The sequence below is a fragment of the Perognathus longimembris genome, chromosome 2, assembly GCF_023159225.1.
Source record: "Perognathus longimembris pacificus isolate PPM17 chromosome 2, ASM2315922v1, whole genome shotgun sequence".
Lineage (NCBI taxonomy): Eukaryota > Metazoa > Chordata > Mammalia > Rodentia > Heteromyidae > Perognathus > Perognathus longimembris.
In genome coordinates, this window is record NC_063162.1 from 26,290,991 (window position 1) to 26,310,958 (window position 19,968).

At 41.8% G+C, this 19,968-nt stretch overlaps 1 protein-coding gene across 13 annotated transcripts in view; it reads left to right on the forward strand.

The window, feature by feature from the left end:
* Sorbs1 (sorbin and SH3 domain containing 1) overlaps nt 1–19,968 on the forward strand; it is a 242,222-nt gene that overhangs the window by 60,628 nt on the left and 161,626 nt on the right. For all 13 annotated transcript variants that reach the window (XM_048338603.1, XM_048338598.1, XM_048338604.1 and 10 more), the window contains exon 2: nt 12,052–12,136. The gene's annotated coding sequence lies outside the window, so the exon portion shown is untranslated. The remainder of the gene's footprint in view (nt 1–12,051; nt 12,137–19,968) is intronic.

The following is a 19,968-nucleotide window of genomic DNA, read 5'->3' on the forward strand; positions in this document are numbered from 1 at the left end:
CTTATTTCAGTCTCTAGACCTTACTTATCCATTGGGTTTTCTATATGCTAATTTGTATGTGCTTGTGTTTACATTCCTGTGTAGTTTTATCACCTGAGCATATGTGTTATCCATGCCACAATCAAGAAAAGTGAGTTTTAAAATATAATGCAAATAAATAGGAATAATGCAAAAATATAAATAAAATGCAAACAAATCTCCCTTGAGGTTTATACAACATGCCTTAGGACTACTGTGGTCTGATGAGTCAAGTTTTCAATCTCTATTTGAATCTAGCTTTCCCTCCCTCCCTCTCTCCCTCCCTTCTTACTCCTCTTTTCTTTATCTCTTCCGGAAAAAAATCCACACAATGCAAAGTTCACTGCTTTAGCCATTTTCAAGTAGACAATGCAGTGTTTTCTAGCATATGCACAAAGTTTTGCAACCATTACTACTATCTAATTCTAGAATTTTTTTTTTTTATCACTCTAGAAAGAAGCCTCATACTATTAGCATTCCCTTCTCAGCCCCCTTATTCCCTGGCACTCACTAATTTAATTTTTATCGCTATTGATTTGTCTATTCTGGACCTTTTGTGTAAATGAGATCATATGATTTAATGCTTTTTTGTATCAGACTGGCTCTTTCATACCACAGAGGAATCAGTCAAAGAAGGAAAGCAATATGCTTGTTATCACATTGCTAAAGAGAATCAGAACTAATATTCTTTGCATTATAGTTCTCTGCCTTTCATTAGTCAGCTCTTCCATCTGATGGTGGTGTTGATGATGATAAAACAAGTACCCAGCATTTGCTTTTCTATTAGCCTTAATAAACATGCTTCACCAAAAGAACACTTGTTGTATTGAGAGTTAAGGTTCTTTGAGTTACTGTGAAATGGAAATGTTAAAGGAGACAAGAAGTATATAATTGTTTAATCTCATTTATTTTTCTTGAACCCTTTATTGCAGGGATGAATTAGATTGGGTACTGATCTTTAAGGAGTAGTCAGTTGGGGAAAACAAATAGAGAAGTATCACATTGAAGTAAGGCCCACTCTGGTGAAAGGGGGCAGCAGGTGAGCAGCAGAAAGAGGCTTAAAGGAGGAGAGGCTTGAGCAAAGGTTTAGACTTTTAGAATGGTGATGGGATATTGGAGATGTGGCTCTATGGTAAGCTTGAGTCTGATCTCTGAGGGTCCTGGGGTTACCAGGCCCCTATGGAGGCCTGAAATTTTAGTCCAATTTGGGATTGAGTCTTCAGGGGAATATCCAAGTCTGAGTAGTTGGCATTGGGCAAGGGATATATAGTGGTGAAGCCAGTATCTAAGTAACAACAGAATTGAGAAAAATCAAAGCAAGAGATACTGGGACACCTTTTGCAGAGACCATGATGGCAACATGCTGAGGGGCACCTTTGTTGGGCTTTCAGACTTGTTCTTACCCACTGACTTTACCAGACTCTTCACCCCTCATCACTTAACAGCAACTTATTGAGCACTTGCTTTGTGGTAGAAACTGTTGTGGTGATGGAGTTGATGATCTCTGTTAGGTTCCTCTGGGAAGTTATTTTGCTTGGCAAGAGTAAAGTTAGGTAGCCAGAGCCTGTAGCCAGGGAGTTAGATAGGCAATCAAGAGGTGCTGTTGCATCTGGGCTCTCAATGATAACAATGCCCCAATGATGGCAAGAAAGGAAAAACTTCCCCTTCCAGAAAGGAATGGAAGGCAGATGCAAAGAGCCTTGAGGGGGAAGAGCGTCATAGGTATTCAGCTTGTCAGGATGTTAGAACAGGTAAATGTGGAGATCTGGCCTTACACTGTCTTAGGATAGAGAGCAGGGTGGGAATCACCTGCTTGGGGGAAAGAATGCATATCCTAGTGGAAGAAAAGTATGAAGTCACTGTGAATCATTTAAAGTAGGTGTGCTTGTATTTTTTTTTAAGGGAAGCTAAAATCATTTTGCTATTTTTCAACTAATTTTGTTGTACTTGATGCATTTTATGTCATTCTGAGGACTTGGAAACATTAATTCTTCCTCCTACTGAATATGTGGAGTAGGTGGGAGAGTTTTAAAAAGCTCCCAAAGCCTCACTTTTCTCTGCCAGTGGGTGTGGTGTGATAGGAGGACAAGGAAGACTGGTGCTCTGAAGTGGGGGCCACCCGGGCATGGAGCATCATGAAAGCTTCAGTGGGTTCAAGTCCTGAGGGTATTGGCAGTGGTCCTAGCCTCAGTTGCATTTGTTCTGGGAAACAAGGATATTCTTTTGAATGTCAAAAAGGGATTAATTTGGCATATTAGGAATTCTTCTTCAATACAATAACTAGTGGAGTGTGAAATGAAGTGTGAAATGAAGTTGAAAGGTAATTACTCTGATTTGTTTCCTCTCCAATTTGGTCGACCTCAAGGTTAGTTGCAGATTTTTCTCTCCCATTCTCTCTGGGTTTGCTAGTGAATAAGTTGGAATTTCTAGAAGGAGAGAGAAGACAGTTTTCTGTGTGCTGGGGAAGCAACTTCAGCCTTGGATTAAGAACAAAGAATGAGGGCTGGGGATATGGCCTAGTGGCAAGAGAGCTTGCCTCGTATACATGAGGCCCACATATACATAAAATGGCCAGAAGTGGCGCTGTGGCTCAAGTGGCAGAGTGCTAGCCTTGAGCAAAAAGAAGCCAGGGATAGTGCTCAGGCCCTGAGTCCAAGGCCCAGGACTGGCCAAAAAAAAAAAAAAAAGAACAAAGAGTGAGGGACCAATTCTGAGCGGTGACATGAAATTTGATATTTTAAGGAAACTGAGGAGTTTGAAGACACTATTTTGGGATACAATGATTTGCCATCAAAGACTTTTTAAAACTTAAAAACAGCAACAACAAAGAAGCAAAGCAAGAATGCCATGGATCTTTGTCCATTTATAGGTTTGGGGAAAATGAAATGTAAGTGATCTCTTCTGTGCAGGAGAGATGCATGATGCTGTGAGAACATTTACCACGAGGGCGCCATGTTGATCCAGGGCAGATTCAATGGTCAGGAATGAGAGGGGCTGAAGTGACTTTCACAACAGGCAAGTCATGCTCTGTCCTTTTGGGATGTGGTAGAAAATGGGGTGGGAGAGGTGAGAGCTCAAGGTTTCTGATAGATACCAAAAAATTTGGTATCTTTTGGAACAAGAGAGAAATACCTTGTTTTAGGCTAGGAATTAACAAAACTACAGGGGAAATGAATATATTTCTTAAAAAACGAAGGGAGGGAATATATTGAGTTTTCCTTAGATTTCCTCTCCCCCACACTGTGTGTGTGTGTGTGTGTGTGTGTGTGTGTGTGTGTGTGTGTGTGTGTGTGTATGTGTGTGTTCGGTCTGTTCCTGTACTAGGGTTTGAACTCAGGGCCTGGGCACTGTCCTCTAGACCTTTTTGCTCAACAGTAGTGCTCTACCTTGAGTGGAGCTCCACTTCTGGCTTTTTAAAATTTGCCAGTTAGTTGGAGATAAGAGTTTCATACCCGGAGTGGCTTTGAAGCATGATCATCAAAGCTCAGTTTCCTGAGAAGATAAGATTGCAGGCTTGAGCCATCACTTTTTGCCCCCCTCCCACTTGGCCTTCTAAGTGTACTTTATAGTTCAAGTAGGGGATCCTTAGCTTAAGGGTAGGCCTCCGGGTAACTCCTTGTTCTGTTGGAGATAGTATATAGGTTGCTGCTGGGTCTTGTGATCAGGAAGGTTGACCTGAGGCAGCTATGGGCTTCTCTGGTGCTGAGTCTCTGAAGGTCACCTGATATCTGATATCACCTAGTGAGGTCAAAGAGGAGATCTCTTCAGGCTGATCCATTCAGAGAAGCAGCTTTCTTCGATCTGTCATCATTGTGTCCCACACATTTACTTTTTCATTTTTGGCTTGGGATTGCTCAAGCTGTTACCTGACCACAAAGAGAAAATTTGGAAAGAGAAGTGCTCAACTGGCTTGGCAAGTGTCCATTCACTGCATTGATCTACAGTGTCCTGCCTTTTGATGGGCTTTGGAGCTGTTCCTCGAAGGCCATCTTGATGACTAGATGTCCCTAGGTCTTTGTCCTGCTAGAGAGAGTCTGCATAGGTGTGTGAAGATATAGATCTACTTACTCCTGGCCTGAGACAGTTGTCCTAGTCTATCTGAGGATGCTGATGTTGAGCACGTGAAGGACTATTGCAAAAATAAAGACCGTCTCCATGTACCTGGTTGTTGTTCTGTCAGCTGGCATTGTTTTGTATTTATTTAACTGTATTATTATTATTATTATTATTAGTCTTTTCTGGTTCTGGGGAGTGAACCTAGAACATTGCACTTGCGAGGAAAGCACTTTGCCACCAAGCTACAGCCCAGCCCTTGTATTTATTTAAAAAAATTTAAAAAAGAGTTAAATGTACTCTTTACTTGATTTATATAACTGTAGGCCCTCTGTATCACCTTTATATATCACCTTTATAATAACAATTTTTTTTAAAGCTAATCAATGGCTGTCAGAATGTGATGCAGAGTGGATAAAATATATGGAGAACAACATATACCTCCTCTAAAACCTGATCTTTGGATCTTTTCTGAAGTTGTTTAATGAATGATTCTTTTTTTTTTTTTTTTGCCAGTCCTGGGGCTTGGACTCAGGGCCTGAGCACTGTCCCTGGCTTCTTTTTTGCTCAAGGCTAGCACTCTGCCACTTGAGCCACAGCGCCACTTCTGGTTGTTTTCTGTATATGTGGTGCTGGGGAATTGAACCCAGGGCCTCATGTACACGAGGCAAGCACTCTTGCCACTAGGCCATATCCCCAGCCCCTGATGAATGATTCTTAATTAATGGTTTTGGAACTTCTGAGGTGATGTATAGCCTTTTCCTGCTTGGTGTCAGAATCACCTAGGGGAGGCTTTTGTACCATATTGGAGTGTCCAAACCAAAGATTTTGTTTTATTGAGTCTGGATACTAGGGAATTCATTTTTATTTTAATTGCTTTTAGTTCTCCAAGTGATTCTTGTTTTCAACCTGATTTGGTAACCTGCCCACTTGCTACAGATTGAAAGCAGTTCTTCCCAGAATTCAGGTGGACTTTGCCTTGTTGTTTCCTCATTCTGGCCTTGAACTCTGAACCTTAACCATGCCCACATATTTGGCCTTTTCTCCTTTTTAAGCCCTTATCTTTCAGGACTTGTTTGTTGAACTACTTTCCTTTGACTCTACCTCAGGCTTGGTCTGCTGGTTTATCTTTTTTACATATGAAGAAAAATTCCATTTGTGGATTTTGATGGATGGCTATTCTGGATCTTTTTCATGAATATTTTGCGTGAAGACGCTTAAATGCTTAGTAGTTTCTGGCTATGGAAACCCATGCATCGTGATGAGCATAGGCTTGATAGTCTTATGACTAGCCCAAGGAAAAATCATTATTTATTTGTTATCAGAGACCCCAGAAAAGGGTCCTGACTGTTGTGCCAAGTTGCAAGACCACCCCCAAGAAGACCACCGAGATTCAGACACTCCGAAATGCAAAAGCAAGGCAAGGCTTTATTTAACGAGCTGCCAACTCGGGCCTCGTCCTACCCACCGACACAGCGGAGGTTAGGAGGAAGCCCCGAGCTGTGATTACACAGGGCTTATAAAGGCAAAGAACAAGGTTACAACCATCAGCTGTGCAAGCAAGATTAGAACACAGGTACAAATCTGATTGGCTCGGGGTTCGATTCTAAAATGGGGTTCACGTGGTGGGGCCTGACTTCAAAGTCTGGCACCTCATTTCCCCCTTTTTCTTTTTGGTACCTTGGGAGCCAATCATGGCTCCATTCTGTCCATTTCAATGGCTTGCATGTCTAGGGGATGATATAGAGGTAAGGCATGGGCCAGTAGGACCCAATGTAGTAACCAAAGGGCCTGTCACCATTTCTTACAAGAATATTCTCTGTACCTCTGTTCTGCATGTCTCTAGTTTATCCTGCCTCATCTTCCCCAAAACAACTCTGGTCCCTTGATTTTAAAGGGGGGCTGATGGGTGAAGATCATCCATCTTCTGTAATTTCTTCAGGCTGACTCAGGGGCGTTGACCTTACCTAGCCAGGAACCTATAACCTTAGTCTACTTTTCCAAGGGACTGCAGGATTATTGCAAACTGAAAATTAACTTTCAGCTATACAGACTTACCATTAGCTGTATAGTGTTTAGTATCCAAATGTAAGCAACAAAATACATAAACTTCTCAACTGTGCTCTAAGGGTCGGGTGGCTATATCCGTATTCCTGAGCAAGCTCAAAACTACCTAAAATAAGGGGGTCACCTCACTTTGGAGTGAGCTGCCAAAATGACATCAACACTAGCCAGGGTAGTAAGGAAAGAAGGCAAAAAGAAAATTATAACAATATTCAGTCTAACTTTCTTTTCTTGAGGCAAAGGCGAAGCGGCTGAGTTGGGTGCTTGGAGACCTCCCATGTTCCATCACGGTAGTTGTCATCCAGGGCAAAGGGGTCAGCTGGCCTGGCGTGGGAGCAATGGACCCAAGTGGTGACGCCATCTACTTTAAGGGCCGTGGGAGTAGTCAGTAGCACCACGTAGGGTCCCTTCCATCGTGGTTCTAAGGATTTGGAGTTATGCCTCCGGACGAACACCCAATCTCCTGGCCTGAATAAATGGGGGATAGGGACAGAAGCAGAATCATATAATGCCTTGAGTTGGGGCCACATTTTCTTGTGCACGAGCTGCAAATAATCAAGTTTACACAAAAATTCAATATCATCCAAATCAGTGAGCAATTCAGTCTGAAGGCTAGGGATAATGGGCGGAGGGTACCCGTACATTATTTCAAAAGGAGTAAAGCCAAGTTGATAGGGAGAATTTCTTACCCTAAGTAGAGCAAAAGGAAGGAGTGACACCCAGTCTGCGCCAGTCTCTAAGGCCAATTTAGTTAAGGTCTCTTTTAGAGTCCGATTCATTCTCTCTACCTGTCCTGAACTCTGGGGTCTACAAGCACAATGCAATTTCCAATCTGTCCCCAGTGCAGCGGCTATTCCCTGACTTACTTTTGAAACGAAAGCCGGTCCGTTGTCCGACCCAATGGTGGATGGGAAGCCATACCTGGGTAGGATTTCTTCCAGGATCTTCTTAGCCACTATATTCGCAGTTTCATGCTTTGTTGGATAGGCTTCCACCCATCCTGAAAAGGTGTCTACAAAAACTAGCAAATATTTGTATCCAAATTTTCCAGGTTTGATTTTTGTGAAATCTACTTCCCAATACACGCCTGGCCTATCCCCACGGAAGCGAGCTCCTTTAGTAACTTGTTGATTGGGGGCATTGGTAAGCTGACAGGCCTTGCAATTTTTAACAATATTTTCAATAAGTTGATCTCCTTGTCTAATTTTTACTTTGGAATGTCGGAGCAAGTCCTGCATTCTTCGGGTTCCCATGTGAGAAGCTCGGTGGATTCTTTTAAGGATCCCCTTACCTAGCCTTTGTGGCAAGATAAGTTTCCCTTCACCAGTTTTCCACCAGTCATCGTTTCCTTCTCTGTCCAGGGTTTTGTGGGTCATGGGAATTTTTTTTTTATCCACTCCAAGTCTTCCTGGGAATACTGGGGTACAGGAGGCAAAGCTCGTGGTCCTGGGTCTACTACAGTCAATACTTCTGCTCTGGGATGGAGGGCTGCTTCCTTAGCTGCCTGGTCAGCCAGATTATTCCCTCTAGTCACCGAATCAACTCCCTTTTGATGACTCGGGCAATGCATAATGGCAATCTTTGCTGGTTCCCATAGGGCCCGGATGAGGCTTAAAATCTCCTGTTTCTCTCTTATTATAAACCTTTTCCGCCACTGCTACTAGATCCCTAATAGATTTTTCCCCAAGCCTGTCTAGAGCCTGCAATTTCCGCTTTATATCCGGTGCGGCTTGATTTACGTAGGCAAACATAATCATCTGAGCAGATTCCTGGGTCTCAAGATCATATGGGGTGTATTGACTAAAGGCTTCCATAAGACGCTCAAGGTATGCTGCCGGACTTTCACTTTCTCCCTGTCTGATATCATAAACTTTGGCCATATTTGTAGGTCGGCGAGCCGCCGCCTTGAGACCTGCCAGCAGAGCCTGGCGATAGACAAGGAGTCGCTCCCTACCTTCAGCCGTATTGTAGTCCCATGCTGGTCGGGTCTGGGGAAAATAGGTATCAATCAAGGCAGGATCCGTGATGGGTGCTCCGTTGGGGCCAGGGATAAGTCTCCGGGCCGCTTCTTGAATACGACCTCTCTCCTCATTGGTGAAAAGTACCTGTAAAAGCTGGCTACAATCATCCCAAGTGGGCTGGTGAGTGAAAAGTATAGTTTCAAACAAGCGAATTAAGTCCCGAGGTTTCTCAGAAAAGGGGGCATTTTGGGCACGCCAATTGTAAAGATCACTAGTAGCAAATGGCCAGTATTGGAATTGTTGTCGACCGTCCGCATCCACAGGACTTATAGGGCGTAGGGGAAGGGTAGTAGATTTGTGAAGAGATGTAATTCTTTGGCGCCGGCGAGTTGATTGAGCGGGGCCCTCCGGGGCGGAGGGCACAGCTGAAACATCTTCCTCAGAGTCCTCCTCTTGGAGAGTTAACTGGGGTGGGGCGTATGGAGGGGGAAGCATTTCCTCCTCTGTGCTTCCTCCCTGGAGGACAGGTGGATATAATTTCTTTTCTCCCCTCTTAGGTTCTCTCTTGGCACCCCGTGTTTTTTGAGTGAATATTGGGGTAGGGGAAGGAGTGGAGGAGGGAGTTGGTAAGAAAGGCCGAACCCAAGCTGGAGTGTCCCTGTCAACTAGTTCTTTCCAGGTGTCTATATAAGGAATCTGGTCTATATAGCCTGAACGAGGGGCTTCGATTAGGCTTTGTAAGGTACTGATCTTAATGATGTCAAAGCTTCCCTCAGGTGGCCAATTAACTCTCTCAAGGGTGGGCCATTCTGACTTGCACAGGGTAATCCACTTTTCCTTCTTAAGGGCCACACCTCGGTTCTGAGCTATCTCCTTGATCTCCTTCCAGTGAACTAGAGTCAAATCTAGGGGGCTAGATGGAGGACCCCAAGATAGAACGTTACCCATAGCTCTGATCAGATGTTTAGTCCAAAAGGCTACAAAAGAAAAGAAACCAAAACAATTAATACAGAAGGAAAAAAACATAGGCAAGATCAAGAACAAGAAAAACTGGAGATTTCCCAAGTTGGCCCACACATCCCCCTGCAAGGATGCAGAAAGAGTGAATTCAAGTTGAAAGCGGGGCTCCAGAGATCCCTCTTTAAGGGTGAAGAGTCTGGGACATCCCCCGGTCTCACCAGGATTGTCAAGTAAGTACATCTGCTTCGACAACCCCTTCAAGAAATAAGCAAAAGCAAGACAAACAAACAGGCACATTACAGGACAAGACAAATGAACAGCGCTGTTTTCTTACCTTCGGAGTCTGGGATCTCGGGGTCTCTGGGGCTATCCCGGACGAGCCCCCAAATGTTGTGCCAAGTTGCAAGACCACCCCCAAGAAGACCACCGAGATTCAGACACTCCGAAATGCAAAAGCAAGGCAAGGCTTTATTTAACGAGCTGCCAACTCGGGCCTCGTCCTACCCACCGACACAGCGGAGGTTAGGAGGAAGCCCCGAGCTGTGATTACACAGGGCTTATAAAGGCAAAGAACAAGGTTACAACCATCAGCTGTGCAAGCAAGATTAGAACACAGGTACAAATCTGATTGGCTCGGGGTTCGATTCTAAAATGGGGTTCACGTGGTGGGGCCTGACTTCAAAGTCTGGCACCTCATGACTTCTGTTTTTCTTGGGTCATAGAAGACTCTGGCCCAACAATGTTTGTTCCAAGGAAGTCATAAATAGTCATTGCCAGAGAAGTGGGCTGTATTTTGGTTATGGAAAGTTGGCAGGATATACTTCAGAGAGTGTGCAATGTGGACCTATATAAAAGTCTCAGCAGAAGGTATAGGAATTTTAAGATATATGAGGTAATAAGAGATATGGATGCTGGGTGCTCCTTGTAATCCTAGCGTCTTAGGATGCTGAAATCTGGAGGATCACAGTTTGAAAGCCAGCCTGGGCAGAAAAGTCTGTGAGACTCCGTTTCTAAAATGACCAGCAAAAAGCTGGGCTGGAGATACAGCCCAAGTAGCGGAGAATCAAGCTGTGGGCTAAGCAAACTGAACAACTATGAGGCACTGATTTCTAGCACTAGTCCTGGTAAAAGAAAAATAAATGAGGAGATCTGGATATGATAAAATTGAAGGAACAATTGTACCTCCCTGCTTTTGCCTCTGGCAAAATCCCAACATCTGGGATTTCTACCTTCTATCTACCAAACTCTCTATGTTCCATTCCTTATCAAACTTTGGGTTTCCTTGGCCTCTCTTAATGCTAGGAAGAAGTGTCTTTTTGCTTCTGCTGCACTAGATGCTCCTGCTCAATGCTCCTCTTAACATTTATGTATTTGGTAGGATTTAGTAAATATTTATTGAGTGAATGAATCAATACATTCTTTGCTGCAGATAACTCCCACCTTTTTTTTTGAGACAGGATTTTGTTGGCCTTCACCTTTGTCTTAGCTTCTGGAGTGTTAGAATTATAGGCACATTACCTTGCCTGTCTCTTCTGCCATTTCAAAGTTGAACATTGCTTGCTATTATTGGTTTTTTGTGGGTATTGTTTTTTAAGGTGTGTGTGTGTGTGTGTGTGTGTGTGTGTGTGTGTGTGTGTGTACACTAAGTAGCCATTCTTACCAGGGAACTACATTCCCAATCCTTTTGTTTTTGGAGACAATCTCTTGTTAGGTAACTCAGGCTGGGTTAGAACTGCAGATCACTTGCCTTAGCCTCCTAAGTGGGCTAGGATTATAGGCATACTTGACTTTACTTATATTTAAGATGCATACCAAGGGAGAATTTTCTAGCATAAAGAGTGTTCTGGACAGTTTGAGACATTAAGTACTTTTGAAACCATAGGTACATGAGTACTTGACATTTATGAGGTTTTGGTTTTCTTTATTTTTTTTACTTTAAAACAGTTGAAACTATTGAAAAATGACCTGTTGGGAAAGAAACTTATAGAACCTGATGATTTACTTCTTCTTTGGTGGTACATAAAGGGATAGTAAATATTTTATTAGGAAGAGAATGAGATGCTTCAACTGTATTCCTTTGAGTTTGTATGTGTGTGTATTATTTTGCTTATTGTTTTGCTATACACTATCAGGCTACTATTCAGTGGGTAGGAAAAGTGTCCTAGATTGTCAGGGGAGAGACTTAGGTTCTAGATGAGCTTATGCGTTTATCTGTGGGAGTAGGCAAGCCAGATTACTGTCTATACTTAACTTAATGAAAAATTGGACTCTTATACTGCTTCAGTAATTGCAGATGTCTACAAATGTGAGGCTATTAGCCCACATTGCTGTATGTACCTTACTATTTTTTTTCTCCTGGTCCCCTTTTCTGCAGTTTTCCTACTTTTGTTGGAACCTTAGTAGAGAAAAATATTTAAGTGCTGTAAAAACAATAATGCAGAGCTGATGATAAATGGCATTCACAGTCCTTACTTGTATCGAGAAGACAATAGGAGCTAGGAGCTGGTGTCTTATAATCCTAGCTACTCAGGAAGCTGAGATCTGAGGATCATTGTTCAAAGCTAGCCAAGGCAGACAAACCCTCAAGAGTCATCTCCAGTTAGCCAGCAAAAATCTGGTCCTGGAGGTATGACTCAAATGTAAAATGCTAGCCACAAGTGGCAAAGTTTAGGTCTTGAGTTCAAGCCCCACAATAAATAGAAAGAAAAGGGGAGTGGTAGAGATTCTTGCCTTTTGGAGGGATCAAGCCTGTCTGTGAAGGGGAACTACTACTTAGCACTAGCTCATCATTAGCAGATACTCTGTTTTGTCCATTGAAAATTTTGTTCTTCTGTGGGAAATTCAGGGTGGGGCAAGGGAATTACTTGGAGGAGGAGGGTGGGGGCTTTGAGCTGATATGAGGTGTCTGGCAGTTGGCATTGAGAAAGCCCCATTGAAGTCAGGCCATCATGTGTCTTTGATTCACACCACATGTTTTGTCTGTTTGTCATTATAGGAATTGACATCCATTGGAAGAATTTGTGAAAGCCTTTGCCTAGAGCTCCAGGCCCAATGCATCTTCCTGCCACCTTAAACCACTGGTAAATATGTGTGTCTCCCTACCCTAACTTCTGTTGCAGCAAAGGGAAGTATTTTCAATTGGCTGTGATTTTTAGAGAACCATGCTTCTTTTCCTCTTACAGAAAAAAGGCCATGGGCTGTGTATCTAGGCATATCTAGGTTCTGCCACCTTTATTGTGGCATCTTAGGAAAATTGACCTCACAGTGTTTCAAAGGAGTATGTTGCCCTGCTTATGCCTCCTGTTTATGTCACCCTGTTTATATCCTGATTTAATCTTCAAAGAAGGCAGAATTGCTTGCTTTGAAGCTAAAGGAGATAATGTATGTGAGCATGCTTCAAAGGGAATGAAGTGTTGGGCAAATACATGGCATAGTGCTGGGGAGGTGGAGCATGAGTGCACACATGGGTTAGAGCCCAAAGAAGGTGGGGTGAACTATGCCTGAGCAGGGTGAAGCCAGAGGAAACTCTGGTGGAGATCCGTAGAGGTCTTGAGGTTCAAATCGGTTGTCCAATCTGGGCATAGGGACGAAATACCTACTTCAGGCCTAGGTATCTTCTAGGGATTCATTTTTTGGTTACAGTTGGATTGTGTGTCTATTCCCTAGTGTTTTGGTTTGAATGAAGATAACAAATAAGAATACAGGCCCCCTGAGGACTGGGATCTTTGCTTGCTCACTCACTGCTATACATCTCCAGCTCTTAGAAGAATGCCATATACCTGATAAGTGCATACCATTGGTTTATGAATGAAATAAACAGAAAGTGTAATCTCAAGTAGTAAGTGCTGTGAAAAAAATAAAACAAGATGAGAGAGGGAAAGGAAAGATGGAGAGAAGAGAAAAAGGGAGAGACAGAGACAGAAACAGAAACATGGAGATGGGGGAGAGAACGAGACAGAGACAGAGACTTTTTACAGAGCTGAATGGAGAAAGGGACTCTGAGGAAGAGGAGTGGAGTGTTTAGGCAGGGGAACATGAAGTGAGAAGAAAAGCCTTTGACATAGGATGTTTTTTGGCTTGATAGAGGAACAGGAAGGCAGCCAGTTTCTGGACTTCCGCTGAAGGTGATTGTGAGAAGGGAGACTGATTTGGAAAGAGATCTAGTTGTTGGTAGGAGTCAGATTGTATAGGTCATGATATGAGTTTGGATTTACTCTGAAAAGTTTGGGTACAATAGTTGGTATCATCTTTGTGCTCTAAAATCATTTCCCTGGATCTGAGTTTTGAGGACAAAAGGATATTCATTTAACCTATAGAGAGTTTTTCAGGGGTCTGGGCAAGGTATGAAGTGGTCAGGCTCAGGATACATTTTGAAGGTAGAGCCTGCCAGTTTTGATATGGGGTATAAGCAGAAAGAAGAGTCAAAGATAAATGCAGTATTTTGCCTGGGCAAATGCTGTTGCCATTCATTGCAATAAGGAGCAGACAAGGGCACCAAGAGTTCTATTTAAACCATGTTAATTTTGAGATGCCCATTTGATGTTCTCATAGTGATATATAGCGGGCCAGGGCAAGAAATGTTACATTGGAGAATCATCAGATATATTTACAACTCAAGATTGGCTGAGATCATTTAGGTAGAGAGAGGAAATGCGTAGGTAGGATTCAACAGAAAAAGAAGGCACAAGGTAGCTTTTATAGATAAAATTCCTACTAAGAAATGGAATACCATGCTAATGAATATGGAATGATTCTATTTGTGCACATGAGTTATACAGATGGGATGGGATGTAAAAATAGTTATAAGGCTTTACCTTATATAAAAAGTTTGAGTACTCCCCCAAATTAAAAAAATAGTTTTACAGTTGAATAATTTTAAATCTTTTTGGCTGAGTGAATTGTGAATTGTATTTGTGCAGTTGGCACATAGCAGCTCCCTTGATTGGCATGCAGAAAGACCAGCAGCATCCTTTGCCAATAACGTATAAACTACATTGTTCTTTATGTGGGCTGGAGCTTTGACAAGATGTTTTGATGACTGCATTTACTTCACTGTTCTTTCATTTTACTTTTTTTCAGTCTATTAATATAGCATCCCCAAAGTTCATTAACTGAAGGTTCATATAATTCAAAACATGTTTGAAAAATCAGCCATTTTGTACTGAAAGTTAGATGTGATGCAATCCTCCAGAGAAGGCCAAATACTTGGTTTTTCCAGGGCCATAATGATAGTAAGCCTCATGGTTTGCAGGACCACAGTTGTATTAAAGATATTTTCAAAGTATCAAGCTCTGGTATTAAAGATGAGAGGTAGCAAAAAAAAATACAGTGACGCTTGTAGTAGATGTATAGGTTTTATGTACCATTCTTCCCCTTCCCCTTTAACCTTTGTTGACTGATAGGAGAAAATCAGTTCTGAACCTTACATATTTATTTAAAAATAATTATTTATTGTCAAAGTGATGTACAGAGGAGTTACAGTTTCATATGTAAGGCCATTTCTTGTACTATTTGTTACCTCCTCCCTCATTCCCCCTCCCCCCACATATTTTTAAAGAAATCTATTTTCTGATTTTCTGAATAAACTGCAGCAGCTCTAGGATGATTCTGTCCATTTCCTATACAAATCACTCTACTGAGCTTCTAATATAGTCTCATGGGTCTCTTCAGTTTTTCCATTTCAGACTACTTGGTGCATTTCTTTAGGCTTCACCACCGCTCAACAATTCTGTTCCTTTCCCACTATCACCTGCTCCAAAGCCAGTCTTCTTCCTTCTGCCTTTCTGTTTATCTCCTCTACCTCTTACCCCCAGGGCTTGTAAAGATTCTCAGATTCCCTTCTTTGGAAACATTGGATTCCCTCTCTACCCTACTTAGTCTACTCAGGTGTTCTGTGGAAATGATGCAGAAAAGTGAGAAATGCAGCATCCTGAGTCCCAGGCATAATGGGCAGTCGTATCTTCATTTGACATGAGTTTCAATACTCTTAGAGTTCAGTGAAAATATTCTGGATGGAACTTCAGGAGCATCTCCTCTTGGGAAAATATGTTCTCTGTCTAGAGCCAGTGGTTTAGGATCCAGTGGAGATTTCAGTGAAATTGTATTCAATTGGCACGAACCCCGGTTTTCCTTTGATTACTTTTCTCATAGAATAGAACCTAAATAAAAACTTGAAAGAAGCTTGGTGCCAGTGGCTCACACCTGTAATCCTAGCTACTCAGGCGGCTGAGATCTGAGGATTGTGGTTCGAAGCCAGCCCTGGTAGAAGAGTTCCCCTGGGAATCTTATCTCCAGTTAACCACTCAAAAACTGAAAGTGGCGCTGTGGCTTAAGTGGTAGAGTGTTAGCCTTGAGCACAAAGAGGCTCAGGGACAGAGCCCAGGTCCTGAGTTCAAGCCCCATAATTGACCAAAAAACAAACAAAAAACTTGAAAGAAAGCTGCATGCTGGTGGCACAAGCCAGTAATCCTAGCTACTCAGGTGGCTGAGATCTGAGGATTATGGTTCAAAGCCAGCCCAGGTAGGAAAGTCTGTGAGACATTTATCTCCAAGTAACTACCAGGAAACTAGACGTGTAGCTGTGGCTAAAGTGGTAAAGTGCTACCCTTGAGCAAAAAAGCTTAGGAACAGCACTCAGGCCCTGAGTTCAAGCCCCACCACTGGTCCCCACCACCAGTCCCCCCCCCCCCCCCCCCCCCCGCCACAAAGGAAAGAATTAAACTTTCTGCAGTTGTAGATGGAGGCATTCTGCTTTTGCTACCTCTTTCACTAAATAATTTCAAGAACAGTTTAAAAAAGGATAAAGCTTTTCTATGCCACAGTAGATTTACAGTAATGGGGCATTGCTACAAGATGCAAGAAGATGCCTGAGCTGAGTAGCTCTGTGGAGAGGGCAGTGATGTGGGAACATTACCTTTCCCTCTTTTGTGCTTTAGTTTTTTAGAGTTATTATTACCCTTAAGAAGGATGATAATATAATAACAGTATCCCTTTAACTTTTAATCAACAATCTAGAAAAAAATTTAAGTTCCTGTACAACATGGTCAGTGTGTCTTATTTGAGTCCATGTCCTGTCACACTGTGGCTTGTCTTTATTTGGTCTGCAGCTTCATGTTCCCTATCAGTTTAGGACTACTGTTCTTCAAGTTGAGTTTCAAAATTTTGCATATCGTCAATATTTTATTTAACTGCTTTATTTAGGCAAGTGAAATTTAGTTGACATGAGCTGATCCACAAATTAGGCTATATTGTTGTCACACAGACTTATAGACTCAGGTTTTAACTATATTATGGCACAGACCATGAGATTTAAAATCCATTGTTTCCAATCTTAGAGTTCAGTCACCTCAACTTCCTTCTTTGTCTTAAGAATCCCAGCTATCCTAGGAAATTCCCAAACTGGAATTTGCATACGGTGTTACCTCTCTGAATGTGAAGAGTGTAATTCAGTCACTGGAACACAGGGTGCTGGTCACCACGGTGTGTTGAAGTATCTATCTCCCTGGGCTGCTATTTTGTTTGTGTTACCAGTAATGTTAAAGGCTGTTTTCTGAACAAAATAGTTGAATCTTACCAAGGCATGATATCATTTTGTACAGCAGTGAAATTCTTAGGTGTTGGTATTTCTCCAAGAGATTTACACATTGGATTTTACGCTTTTTAAACAAGCAGGAAATTGTGTCACATTTGCTGGCCATGTGTAAAAACAAGATATTTTCCTCTTTTTCAACTAGTGACTATTTGAATACAAATAGAGTGGAATATATTTTTTGTCTTTCCCCCACCTCCCTGGTTTGGGGAAGTAAATATTAGATTGTGTGTGTGGGGGGTTGTCACTAAAACAAGAAGGCCTATTTCATCTTCAATGATTAATGGTTGTCATAGGACAAAATCATCCAGATTGTTCCAGGGACTGATTTAGACAAGGCACCATCTGATGCTGACTTAACAGCAGTGCCTTCATCCTGCAATCTCTTTATCAACATAGAGATGACTCACTCACTTTTCCCTTCACTCTGAGAGGATGTCACTGCTCTGCTGACTAGGGAGTGATTAAATAATCCGTGGTTTCTGCAGAGGTATACTTGAAAAACAGCTGTATTATTTGTGCTTGTTGAATTCAGTTTTCACTGTTATGATTGATTAGGGAGTGCTTCTTCTTCTTCTTCTTTTTTTTTTTTTGGCCAGTCCTAGGGCTTGGACTCAGGGCCTGAGCACTGTCCCTGGCTCCCTTTTGCTCAAGGCTAGCACTCTGCCACTTGAGCCACAGCGCCACTTCTGGCCATTTTCTATATATGTGGTGCTGGGGAATCGAACTCAGGGCCTCATGTATACGAGGCAAACACTCTTGCCACTAGGCCATAACCTCAGCCCCTAGAGAGCGCTTCTTAGAAAGCTTTTCGGGAGGGGCCTGGAATCCCTTTAAGGTACATATATGCAAATATAACTTCTGTATATTATATTTTTTATTTCTTTTTATTTTATTATTATTTTTTTTAGCCAGTCCTGGGCCTTGGACTCAGGGCCTGAGCACTGTCCCTGGATTCTTTTTGCTCAAGGCTAACTAACACTCTGCCACTTGAGCCACAGCGCCACTTCCAGCCATTTTTCTATATATGTGGTGCTGGGGAATCGAACCCAGGGCTTCATGTATATGAGGCAAGCACTCTTGCCACTAGGCAATATTCCCAGCCCCTTCTGTATATTATAATTCTATATTTTCAGAAGGTGATACTCCCCTGCTGAATTATCATACTTAGTCATAGCATTCTAAATGTGGCTACTTCTTTGTGTGGCAAGCACTCATTCTAAAATGGCTTTCCTGATTTGATAGATCAGGATTGAGGATATATCTGTGCTTTAAAACAGAGGAACTCCGATGCAATGTATAGCTTCCAGGGTTGTCCTAGTATGGATTCAGAAGCTGGACATACTCTTAGTTTAAATTGATACTGCTGTAATTAAAAAAGGAAACAAAGGCATGTTTTTTAAATGGCCATTTTCATTTTTCCCTCAGTTTCATTCTCCAGTCCCTTCTCCAGCCAAGAGGAAAGTCTCTCTGTGTAACATGTATGTGTATTATGTAGAGAGGCTCACCTTTCTTTTCCAACTGAATTCATAGCTCCAGAATGTTGTATTTGCATCCCAAGTTCATACTCATAGTATTCTAGTTGCCTGCAAGCACACGTATTTCAAAGTATTTAACATTAAAGGCTAGAATTTAAAACATTTTTAAAAATTATCTTTAGTTGTACAAAAGAGTTGCCATTTAACAAAGCAGTTTATGAATATAATATATGTTGATTAGTGTCACTCTTTTCAACCATCCCTCCCCTACCCACCCCTTTCTTACTCTTAGAAAATTTTACTCTTGAAATATGAGAACATCTGGTGATATTGGGCCATATTCTTGCATGAGGCAGTAGGCAGGAATGAATCAGCACACGTATCCCAGTACCATCTACTTCTGACCTGTTTGGATACATCATAAAACAGGTTTTGGTTTTGTAATTCCTGACTTGAAGCACTGTAACATCTTATCCTAAAAAAAAAAAAATCAAGAGATCTGAGGTTCAACAAGACATTTTATTATCCCTCTTTTTTGTATGTGTGGATGTGCTGGTATTGAGGCTTGAACTCAGGGCCTCACACTCTCACTCAGCTTTTTATTTTTGTTCATGACTGGTACTCTACCATCGAACCATGTCTCTACTTCTGACTTTTTGCTGGTTAATTGGAAATGAGAGTCTTTTAGCTTTGTCTGTCTAGATGAACTCTGAACCTCATGATCTTCAGATCTCAGGCTCCCGAGTAGCTAGGATTATATACCTGAGCCACCAGTACCTGACTCTCTTTTTATTATTTACTTATTATTAATTTACTTTATTGTTATTATAGAGGTGATGTACAGAGAGATTACAATAACATGGATCAGGTAATTAGTACATTTTTTTCTGACAGTGTCTTCTGTTCGCTCATTTTCTCCCAGTCTCTCCCTCCCATCTCCACCCATGAATTGTATAGTTCACTTTTATCAGTTGCCAGTGAGCTCCACTGCTGCATTTTTCACCCTTTTTCCCTCGAGTTCTGTATTCTTCCCAAGCCCTTCCAACAATGTGCACTTGAATACACCATACATAAGGTGAAGAAGGCAGAATCATCAAAAACAAACTATAAAGAAAAGAGGTCTCTTGTTTCCATATGTTGGAATTCATTTCAGTATGTAGATTTTTTAGTATAAATATGAAGAGGCACTTAGGCATTGTACCTTTGTGATTCTCTCCTAAGAGTATCCTCTTTTGGTCTCAATGTATGTAAGTATCTAGAATCCTGTGTAATTTGTCATATCTCAGTGCATTTTAGATCTAATTTCCGCATATCAGAAAGTACATGCATTGTCTTTCTGAGTTTGGCTTACCTCACTTAAAATGATTTGCTCTAGTTCCATCCAGTTCCCTGTAGATCCTGTAGATTACATTATTTTATTCTTTCTAATAGCTGTTTAAAATTCCATAATGGGAATAAATGCCATATTTTTTGGATCTACTTGTCTGTTGTGGGGCACCTGGGCTGTTTCCATATCTTGGCTGTCATGAATAGTGCAGCAACGAACATGAATGTGCAGATGTCTTTATCATATCCTGGCTCATGTTGTTCAGGGTAGATGCCCAGGAGTGCTATGGCTGTTGAACATATATATATATATATATATATATATATATATATATATATATTTTTTTTTTTTTTTTTTTTTTTGCCAGTCCTGGGGCTTAGACTCAGGGCCTGAGCACTGTCCCTGGCTTCTTTTTGTTCAAGGCTAGCACTCTGCCACTTGAGCCACAGTGCCACTTCTCGTTGTTTTCTGTATATGTGGTGCTGGGGAATTGAATCCAGGGCTTCATGTGTAGGAGGG